This window comes from Prinia subflava, chromosome 27 (assembly GCF_021018805.1).
Source record: "Prinia subflava isolate CZ2003 ecotype Zambia chromosome 27, Cam_Psub_1.2, whole genome shotgun sequence".
NCBI classification, from domain to species: domain Eukaryota; kingdom Metazoa; phylum Chordata; class Aves; order Passeriformes; family Cisticolidae; genus Prinia; species Prinia subflava.
This window is the reverse complement of record NC_086273.1, coordinates 1,519,890-1,531,060: the sequence shown is the minus strand read 5'-3', so window position 1 is coordinate 1,531,060 and position 11,171 is coordinate 1,519,890. Positions and strand designations below refer to the sequence as shown.

The window sequence follows — 11,171 nt, the reverse complement described above, 5'->3', positions numbered from 1 at the left end:
GCAGACTGCCCAAACGGGAGCAGTAGCGTCCCAGTGCTCAATGGAATGCAGTGTGAGTGAAAGGCTTCCAGAAAGGAATTTCTCGGGAAGTGATAAATTATCCAGTGCTGCTCTGGAGAATGGAGTGCCTGGAATGGAGTGCCTGGGGAAAAGGACAGTTGCACTCCCTTCCCACAGGCAGGATAAAGATGTTGATGTGGGAGATGGAACTCTTGAGAGACCTATCATTACTATGGCCCCACAGGCTAATGTTGTTAATTGGAGTCTTAGAAACAACTTTCACCATCCTCAGTAAGCTGCAAGAGCTGGGGGCTGGCAGCTGTAAACATTTAAGGAGGCTCTCCAAAAATAAGACAGAAAATGAGGTATCAAAGTCACCACTGGCTTCTGAGATGGAGAAAAACTGAGAATCCAAGTTGATAAACTTAAGATTGAGAAAGATAATCTTAGGACCCTACTTGCTTCAGCAGAGTGTAAGGAAAGACAATTATTTGAGAATTTGAAAAGGGAAAATTATAGAAGAGAAAAACAAGATCTGAGCGAGGAATTAGTAAGAAAGCAGCTAAATTATCTGTTACTGAGAATTGAACAGTTGCAGAAACAGTTCCAGGAAGAAAATATGAAAACTGAAAAAAAAGGCAAATGTGATGCTTAAGCAAGCTACCAATTCACCCTGTATTGTACAGAGTCCATTCAGGCGGCTGATTTGCAAAAGCATTCCAGGCACAAGCCAAGTGAGACTGAAATCCAACAAGTGGAATCCTACGAATACATATGTACTAATGACCCACACATCCAGATTCCAGTTGGTTCTTGTCAACAATTAATTACATTTCTAATAGATACAGGAGCACAACACTCAGTACTAATGAAGCAGGATGCCAAGAAGCTGGGTGTATGACCCAGTCCCAAGAGTTACAATCACTGAAGTAAACGGAGTAAATGTTACCTGTTTATGGTTCCAGGATGAGAAGTGAATATTGACTACATGCTTCGCAATCAAAGATCACAATGACAATATTTGGGGTTTTGATGTTCTGAGTTATCAAAACTGTTGTCTGCCTGATGGCAGTGAATCAATGTTAATGTTTGAACATTAGCCTGAACTCTAAAAGGAGTCCAGAGACTGTGCTGATTCCATGTGGCACCTGCACTTCCTGATCCAAGGACTGCTAGTGTATCCCAGTGCTGGATTTTTGCTGCAGGGAGAAGTGGAATTTCTGAAGTTCTGGCCAATTTGGCCCCACTAGCAGCCGAAGTACCCAATACTGCCAACCTAACAGCCACAATATAAGCATCTGTGTGCTTGGGCATTGATGATGGGGTGATACATTTAGAGAAAAAAGGTACTATCACTCAGTCACACCCCTATCTCTCCTGTCTGAGAAAGTGGCCAGTGATCAGTTTAACACAATCCAGACTCATAGAGGTTGCCAGTGTTTAGCCAATGTTTGCTGTTGGCATTGCCATTATGTCACAGACCACAAAATATTCTGAGTTGAAAGGGATTCACAAGGATCATCAAGTCCAGCTGTTAAGTAAATAGACCATTACAGAGATTGAACCAACAACTGTGGTGTTACAAGCACCATGCTCAGACCAACTGAGCCAGTCTCACGGTCTGGGTCATGAAAGGGCTGAATGGACAGTTGTGGCTTATGGTTTATTACAGGCAGTTGAATGCCAGCGCCACATCTACAATCGCTGCTGTACTAAACTTTGTGGAACTGGTAACTCAAATTAGGAGAGCACCCTACCCATGGAGGACAACTCAAATTGCAGAGACACCCCTGAAAACATGGGAAGCAGCAACAGCAGTTGCTGGGCAGCAAGGGCAAGCACTTCATAAAGTAGAAGTTGAGATTCCTCCTGAGGAATGTCAAGGCCTAACATTGTGAAAGACCAAAGAAATATTCACTATTCAACTCAACCACATTTAACAATACGGAACAGAGAGATTCTGAATGAGAAAAAGGACTTTTGTCATTAGTTCAAATGATTAAACCACCTGAACCACTAAAGGGTAACCTGTTGACAATAACACTGCTGAGACTCATACTGGTTTTTCTTTCCAGGAATGGTATCAGTAATGATTCCAGCACACCCTCACTGAAGATCAAGTTAACTCTCAGGGTAGCTTTTCCCTGAGAGTCTCCTCGGGGTTGCTGTTCCCCAAGGTATGTAGGGTTTTCGAGCTTTTCTTGCCCAAAAGGTCCCACACCAGAGCCATGAGAAGACAAACTGAGTCTGCCAGTGAGTGTTTCCAAGGTTGTTTATTCTTTAATTATCTCTTAGTTCTTTCTCAGCTCTGTAAGGTGTCCCCAGCAGACCAGAGCATGTGGCAGACTGGGGCGGATCAGAGGGTCTTTTTTTACCGTTTTGTGGAATTGCATTTTATTGAAATGGTATGCTCTTGCTCCCCCCTGGAAACTGTATGATTCATCCCAAGTCTCTAACCTCCCCTGCAGTATCGTGTATCTGTAACCTCATTGGCCTAAAGATCTATCTGTGCCCACTTTGAATCTCTCTGTTAAGGGTGCAAATGGAGAGGGCTCGCTCTCTTTGCCCTGGAGGCCTCCGGAGGCTCTGCTCCTCTCCCCTTCCCTCTCCCCTTCCCTCTCTCCCCCTCCTCTCCCCTCTCCCTCAGTGACCATTCTGCCTTCCTGGGGTAAGACTCCAAATAAACCCTCATCTCATCAGCACCTCACCAGCCGTCTAGAGTCTCCTTGCCTGCCTGCATGCAAACCAATGAATATAGAGCCCGGGGGGCTCCTGGGGAACCCTCCCCGGGGACTCCCCTAAATCTAAACTACAACACCGTTTCCCTGATCCTACCACCATCCACAATGTACTTTTTATTTACAAAATCCTACCAATACTTACTACCTATGTTAACATATCATTTCTACTCTAAACCAATCCTTGTGATCCAACTCAACAGAAAATGGGAGATAAGGACAAGAACAAGGAGGACAGGACCACTCCCCATTTCCTCCATCTTGCCTCTTCAACCCCATATACTGAAAATCCTAGATTCTACATTCACACTCTGTGATAAACTAACTACTACTTATTTTGAATTCTCTTAGCTTGTAATTCTTCGTACAATGTGGGCATTCTCTCCCATGGCCAGGGATCAAAAGCAGTGTCCTCCTGGGCTCTGTGTGAGGCTGTCTAACCCCCTTGTACAGACCCCAGACCACCCTGTCCAGTCTTCAAACTCTCCTGCCCAGGTCTCAGACCCTTCAGGGTTACCAGAGGGATGCCCTGGACTCTGACAGTTAACCATCGAAGTACAGCTTATCGTTCTTGCAGGAGGAATCACTGCAAGCAGGAACCAAATTTGGTTCACCCATTAACATGTTCAACCCATGGGGTGGAGTCACTTCTTTGATTTAAGCTAGTAAGTATGGTAACTTAGTACATGCATTCTACATCAAAAATGCTTTTCAGATGTAAGTGCGATTAACTGAATATGTCCAGGGATTTTACCCATTACCCAAATTAGGTAACAATTCCAATATTATGTCCAAGGATTGATCCCACCAAAAAGATGCCACGATAGAGAGGTCCTGGCTGGCCTTTATCTCCCCTGTGCAGCCTCTCATCAGCACCACAAACATTGGGGCTACATGTTTTCCTTCCTATGGAAAAGAACTCTCATTCTCATCCAGGAGCTCATCATTCAAATGTGGATACCACCTCTGATATTATATATGACCAAGGATTACTCTCATACAAAACCTGCCAGGTCAGAAAGCTTTCGCCTGTAATCTGCACCTAAACCACTGGGGCTACATGCTTTCCTTCCCACAGTAAAGCACTCTCATTTTCTTTCAGGAGCTCTATCCACTGGAGATAAAGGCCAGCAAGACCTGTCTGTCCACATTTTGTGTGAGAGCAATCCTTGGAAATATTCAGTATTGGAGCTGGTACCCAAATTTCAATGGTGAGCTCCTTAGAGATGATTGAAGCACTTTTACAGGGGAAGGAAAACACCTAGACCCAGGATTCAAAGTGCAGATTACATTCTGCCCCGGGGAGGTAGAATCCAGCAACAGTTTCCTGACCTGATACATATTGTGTGGGAGCAATCCTTGGACATATTTAATACTGGAATGTTGTATCCAAAGTAAGATGGTATACTCCTGAAGAGGATTAAAGTGCTTTTCCATGGGAGGGAAAGGACATAACCCACTGTTTCTTGTGCAGATATGCTTCCCAGAGGAGGTAAAGGCCACAAAGACATTTCTGCCCTGGATCATTTTGTGTTAGATAATCATTGCAAGTATTCCATATTGGAGCATGGCTCAAAATGCTGCAACTGTGCTCCTGAATATGAATGACAGTACCTTTCCTTGGGAAGGCAAACACATAATCCTGCTGGTGATGTTCAGATAACTGCAAAATGAAGGTAAATTGCAGCAACATCTTTCTGTTCTCACATTTTTTTGTGTGGGAGCAATCCTTAGACATTCAGTATTGGAGCTTGAATCCAAACGTCAGAACTCAGGCCCTGAATGTGAATGACAGTACCTTTCCTAGAAAAGTGAAACTCCCAGTCCTAATGGTGGTGCTACAGATGATCATCTGTCCAGTGGAGAGATGTGCCAGCAAGACTTTCTGTCCTGGAGCCTTTGTTTGGGAGCAATCCTTGGACATACTCAGTACTGGAGGTGGTATACAAAATTGTGTGTTTGACTCCTGAAATGAAATGACAGTATTTTTACATGGAAAGGAAAGCAGCTAGCCACAGATTATAAAGTGGAAAGGGGAAGAAAATGCCAGCAAGGCTTTTCTGCCCCAGTCTGTTTGGTGTGACAGCAATCCCTAGATTCAGTACTGGAACTCAGCTCCAAATGCCAGAAGTAGATTCTTCAATGTGAATGACAGTGCCTATTCTTGTGAAGGGAAACACTTTGTATGACGGTACTGCAGATGATCATCTGCCAGGTGAAGGTGAAGGCCAGCAAAATGTTTTTGTCCTGAAACAATGTGACTAGATTTATTTTCCAAGGAAAAGCAGTGTCATTCCCTTTCAGGAGCACATATGCGAAATTTGGAAACCACCTCTACTAATGAATATGTCCAAGGATTGCTCCAACAGAATAGGTGTCTGGAGAGATAAGTCTTGCTTGCCTTTTCCTTTCCTGGGCAGACAATCATCTGCAGTACCCACAGTAGGACGAGGTGTTTCTCCTCCCAAGGAAATGTTCTTTCATTCATTTTTTGAGCCCAACCTTCCTAAATTTGGTGCCAAGCTTAAAATCTGGACCCATCCAAGGACTGCTCCCACACAAAACGTTGCAGGACTGAAAGGTCTTTACCTCTCCTGGGCAGCCTGTCATCTGCCTCTGAAACACTGGTTACCTGAGGCATCATGGGCCCACCGAGCCAGAAATAACTCACCCTTGTGTGGTCAGTCCAGACCCACCTACGACACTTTAATCCTCGCAGCCCCATACCCCTGTCCTTTGTTGTGCTGCTCATCAGTGCCGAACTCTTGGGTATGTGAGCATCCGCAGGAGGGACTTTCACAGCAAACTTCTCCCCTGGGCAGCAATGTCTTGCCCCAGTCCAGCAGCCCTGATGGGTTTCCCTTGTGCTGACAATTGTCTTTTTCCCATGGTTCCAGCCACCCCATGCCACAGAGCATTTGCCACCATCCATGAGTCAGTACAGGGGGACCACCCATGAGTCAGTACAGAGGCAGGGTGTTGGCCATTTCTCTCATTCAGCCATATCCAAAGTCACCTAGATGGCTTTAAGCTTTAACCTAACTGGATCCATCTTGTCCTTCAGTGGCTTCTACAAGTCATGTAGGATTCCATACAGCAACTTTCTATTTTTGATGCATCCCTACATATGGCAGGAACCATATGAGAGAGTGATGCTTTTCATTTTCTGGTAGCCAGGGTCTCCTTAGCACATGCCACCTTCACCTCCTCCTCTTCTGATGATAAGCTGAAATTTTTGCCTCTGGGCAAGTTGGTAATGACTTCTAATATCCCTTTTCCTTTGAACATCCAACTCCACACTGGCAGTCAGGTGCCAGTGAAAACTGCTTTGGTGCCAATCACTTTTGAAAGACATGGAATCTCCTCATAAGCTGCCAGTATCTGCAGTGTGGTGTAGGGGTGTAGCAGGCCTTAGATCCTTGGTATCCCAGACTCAAGAACCACAGGGTGGTGCTTGAACTTCTCCAAGTCCCTTCTGCCAGAGGCTCCAGGATGGACCATTCTCCCTGGCTGTGGTGATTTTCCACATCTTGTCCTGTCCTGAATTGTTGCATCGTGCAATAGCATGTCCCTGAGAGCGACCTGTGCCTTCGGGGCCTGGTGCACTCTGCTAACAAAGGGCTTACAATAAAGGTGAGGAGACGGGGTCCCATTTGGAAATCCAAGTGCTGTTTATTATCAGCACATGCATAGTGGGTCCAACCTCAAATATGTTCCAGGGATGAGACCCAAAATGGGGCCAAGGATCCAGGGTTATATATCAGACCTGAGGGTCAAGGTCCAATAGGAATGGGGGAAAATGATGCAAAGGGTTGGCTAGTAACTGGGGGGACTAATAGGATCACAGAGGTGGAGTATTGCGGCAAAAATAACCCAATGGGTCCAAGGGAAAGAGGAACATTCTAGGAGGAGCGCATATACAGTGAACGAAGGCTGAACAGGATGACATAAACTTAACAAATCAACAGAACAACAAAACCTAAGAAATATTAACATGTGGCTGCAAGGGCCCATGGGAGGAAGGTTTTTCTCACCCTAATCTAAGACGGTATCTCTCCTGGTGGCAGGCCCATGGGCCTTCACAATGACTGGTCCAATGACTATCGCAGGAACAATCTCTTTAATTTGTTCAAAAGTATGTTGCTATTAAGGACCCCACTTGAAATCAATCTTCTTCCATGCCACATGATAGAAAGGGTTTACAATCTGACTGTAACCTGGAATCTACCTTCTCCAAAATACCACAATGCCAGGAAAGTCTGTGTTTCCTTCCTGTTGGCCAGTGGAGACACGGCTGCTATTTTGTTGGCCATGTCCACTGGAATCTGACAATGTCCATTTTGCTATTTTAATTCCAAAAACTGAATTTCCTGGGCAGATCTCTTAACGTTACTCTGTTTTATAGCAAAACTAGGCTTCAGGAGGATCTGAGCTATCTTCTCCCCTTTCTCAAAAGCCTCCTCTGCTGTGGTGCCACTTTGATGCCTTGGACTCTCAGTCATACTGAAGTTCCAACATGTCCAGTAGGGCAACACTCAGTGATGGTGTGACTTCATTTAGGCCATGACAGTCCACTGTCAGTGCCCACTGTCCACGGGACTCAGGCAGGGGCCGTGTGGGGCTATTGAAGGGTGAGTCTTGCTGAGCACGCCCAGCTCTCCGGTTCACGGATCAGCTCATGGACAGGGTCCTGAAGTCCCAGTCGGTACCACATTGCTAATGGGACACTGCTGTGCTGGCCATCAATACCTGCTGTTCTTCAACCCCCAGCAGTCCCACAGCAGAAGGGTCCTCTGAAAGACCAAGCAAGGGATTCAGCTGTCTTAATTTCTTTTGTCTCCACAGCAGCTCCCCCAAAGCCCAATGATGCCCCTTTGGGTCCTTGAAATACCTCTCCTGAGGTGATCTATGCCAAGGATACATGGAGCCTCTAGGCCAGTGACAATGGAGTTTTGCTGCCACTCATGCCCGGTCGAGAGCACTTCAGCTTCCAGTATAGTCCCTGTTGGGATCCCCCCATCACCCCAGAAACAGAGACAGATTCTGCCCCTGCACGATGGCATTGGGGTACATTGTGCACCCGTGTCACCTAAAGCCTCGTGCTCCTGTGGCTGTGCTGTGCCAGGCCATGGATCCACACAGTCCAATAGACCCCACTGTCCCTTTCCCACACCTGGCTGGAGCCAGGGCCCCTCTAGCTCTGATCATGGTACTTGTTGCTCATTTCTTGTCAACAGGACCCGGAGGTCTTTTCCAGCGGGTCAGAAGTAACATCAGCCCTTCAATTCTGCCTGAGGACTTGCCCAGTGGAAACTGAGTGGCATTTTTCCTTGAAGAGTCTTCTGCCTGGGAGATCCTTGTGAGACCTCTATGAGAGTGACCCTTGTGAGACCCCTGCGAGACCCTCATGAGACCCCTGTAAGAGACTCCTGTGTGACAGACCTGAGATGCCCTCCAGCTACTCTCCTGGACATAAGCCCCCAGAAGGGAAGGTAGAAGTAGCGGTACTCAAGGACAATGGTGACTGTGATGGCAATGGCATTGCAAAACCAGCCGAAGGCCCTGAACTGCAGCACAATGAGCCTGTGCCCAGCAGCTGACTTGTATGGCTACACCACCTCACCTGGGTCAAAAAACTGCCTCTCCCCCAAAGATAAAACCCACAAAGCCAAGCACCATCCAAATACCCCATATTACTCCAAATGCCCCCATATTTCCCAAATACAGCTGGGCACAGGTGTTGGAGTATGAACCCCCCTGGGAAAAATCCATACAGGCCCAGGAGTGCCCAGAAATGTGAGGACTGAATTAGAACCTTCGGAGAAACTAGAATACATAAATCTGCACAGACATGAAGTAGAAATGCAAGTTTGATTTTAAATAAATAGAGAATTTTAAGTGCCTGTATTAGCTAGTAGAGAAGCCCTAAAGCCTAGTTTATAATTCAGTAACATTGCCTTTGCAAAGTTAGTTAAATTCTAGTCATAACAAAAATAATGTAGCCTTGCTGAAAATTCCTAGATGGAACAGATAGAATTATATACATAGAATTTGTGTAAGAATTTGCGTTTGCCTTTGCACATCAATCATAACTTATAATTGGCCCAGCAAGAATATAGTAAATTCATGTAAGTACCTAATTGGCTAAAAATAGAATAAAAATACACTACTTTGAGAAAACACACAGAGGACTCACGAAAACACCGATGCTGCTGTTATTGCTACTGCTGTGACTGCCACTGGTAAGATGCTCACGGGACACCGGCTACTGATGCCTTTACTGTGGTTGTGGCTCCTGCTCGGGACTTAGAAATTTTATGTTAGAAGGCTTCTGTACACTGCTCTAATAATGGACTCTAATAACTTTGCCTTCATGGGATTGATTTAACGATGCAATAAAGGACTTCTTATACAACTACCCAGCTTCTAGTCTTCAATGAGTACATGCAAACCTCTCGACACACAGGGGTCTCAGCTGAACCTCACAATTATAAAGCGCCTGATGGAGGTCAAAGAACTGACACCCCCCCCTCTCCAAAGTACCTTCTTGTGGTCAAAGAACTGCCCCTGCATTCCAAAATACCCCCTAAATACCCACATACCCTTTCCAAACTGCACAAACACAGGTGAGTGTGGGGGTCTCACCTGAGCCTTGGAGTTGAGCAAGGTGATGTGGGCGATGCTGTACAGGGAGCTAGATGGAGCTCCCCAGTCTGATGTGGCCCTTGAGAGGACCAACACTGTGGCCCCATAAAGACTCCAAAGCCTACCCCATAGCCCCCCTGCAAATGCTGTACAGGGACCACTGACTGCCCCATAGTGACTGACAGCTGCCCCCATGGCCCCCAGCCACCTCCCCATACCCCCCGTGGTACCTGTGATGGAAAAGCACTTGCCCAGCAGGATGAGCATGAGGACGAAAATGAGGAAGCTGCCGGGGGAGAGGTGGGGAGCAGCTGGCAGGAGGCCATGGGGAGGGCTGGGCACCCCCCTCCTTCACACCCCCCACACAAGGGTCTGTGCAGCCCCATACCTCCTGTACTCCCACAAGCCCCTCATCACCTCCCATGACTTCAAAGTGCCCCTGTGCACCCCCATAACCCCTATACATTGCTGTGAAAGCCCCCTCAAACCCACCCAGAACCCCCAGCCCCACTAAATCTCAATACATCCCTCGGACCTCAACACCTCCCAATCTCTGAAGACCCTCCAAATCCCAACATAACTTCCCCAGACCCTGATGCTCTCCAGTCTCCGCAGCTGCCCCCGGCCCCCACAAACCTGCCCATAGCCCCCAAGCTCTCCTTCACGCCCCATGCTGGCAGTCACCATGAGCATCTAGTAGGTGGTGTGAAGCAGGTGCCATCCCCAGACCAAATCTGGCGGGACTGGGGGTGTGAGCACAGGACTTCTCAAAGCATCGCCTCCCCCCAGACCCCCTCAAAGCTTAGATTTTCCCCCAGCCTCTCACTGATGTATAAGGAGAGGATGACGATGAAGATGAGGAGGAAGGTGATGTCTGTCTCCAGGGTGCCTGGGGAAGGTGGGGGGTGGGAAAAAAATAGGTTCACCTCATGAGATCCCCAATACCCACCAGGGTATCCACAGACATCTCCTGCATTACAGCCCCACCATCAAACCCCATGTACCCCATCCCCTTCAGCTTCCTCAGACCTCAATAACTTCCAATATATCCCCCAATACTGATGCACCCCAATCCTTTCAACCCCCCCAAACACCAAAAAGGCCCTCCAAACCCTCATTTATTTCCCCATTGCAATACACCAATCGCTGCAGTCCCCCAGACCACCATAACTCCCAATACACCCCCAGACCCTGATGTACAGCAATCTCTTCACCCCCTCCAGACACTGCAGACCCCCGTAGCCCCCAGTATACCCCCCGATCTCGATGTACGCCAGTCCCCCTCGCACTGCCCTTCCCCACGTCTGTGGCAGCACAGAACTCATGGGCCGCGAAGCGCCCGTCCGGAAAGAGGCCTCGTTGGTCAGCGCCATCTCGTGCTCCAGCTCCAGCCCATCGCCCTGGGGGCCGGGGCCTCCCGGGGGGGAGGTGGGGGGCACTCCCCCCATCTGCTGAAGGCTGCGCACCACCAGCGCTCACGCAGGTAGCGGAAGCTGCGGCCGCTGCACAACACAGGCCGTGCAGCCCCCCGCCCCCACCTCCATGATTCCCTACAAACCCCCATGCCCCCCAGTCCCTGCAGCCCTCCAAATCCCTCGAGCCTGCTTCTAACCCCCCCAGACCCAAACACGGCCCCCGCTCCCGACGCCCCCTCACTCGCCCGCCGCCCACACACCCGACAGGGCCCACCCTCAGCGCTGGCCCCGCCCCCGACTCCGCACGTGCCACGCCCCCACAGGCCACGCCCCCGGCGAGGGCTGAGTCCTCGTGTAGGCCACGCCCCCAACC

General features: G+C 48.3%; 1 long non-coding RNA gene across 3 annotated transcripts; it reads right to left on the bottom strand.

Annotated features, from left to right (window-relative positions):
- Positions 1-2,422: 2,422 nt before the first annotated feature.
- Positions 2,423-10,930, bottom strand: LOC134562461 (uncharacterized). Of its 3 annotated transcripts, XR_010083167.1 has the most exons (4): positions 9,614-10,930; positions 8,935-9,043; positions 7,630-7,740; positions 2,423-7,531 (listed from the first exon to the last, which is right to left on the bottom strand). It is a non-coding gene; the product is annotated as an uncharacterized LOC134562461 (long non-coding RNA). The 3 variants fall into 3 exon arrangements; XR_010083166.1 differs by lacking the exon at positions 7,630-7,740; XR_010083168.1 differs by lacking the exons at positions 7,630-7,740; positions 8,935-9,043.
- Positions 10,931-11,171: the final 241 nt, after the last annotated feature.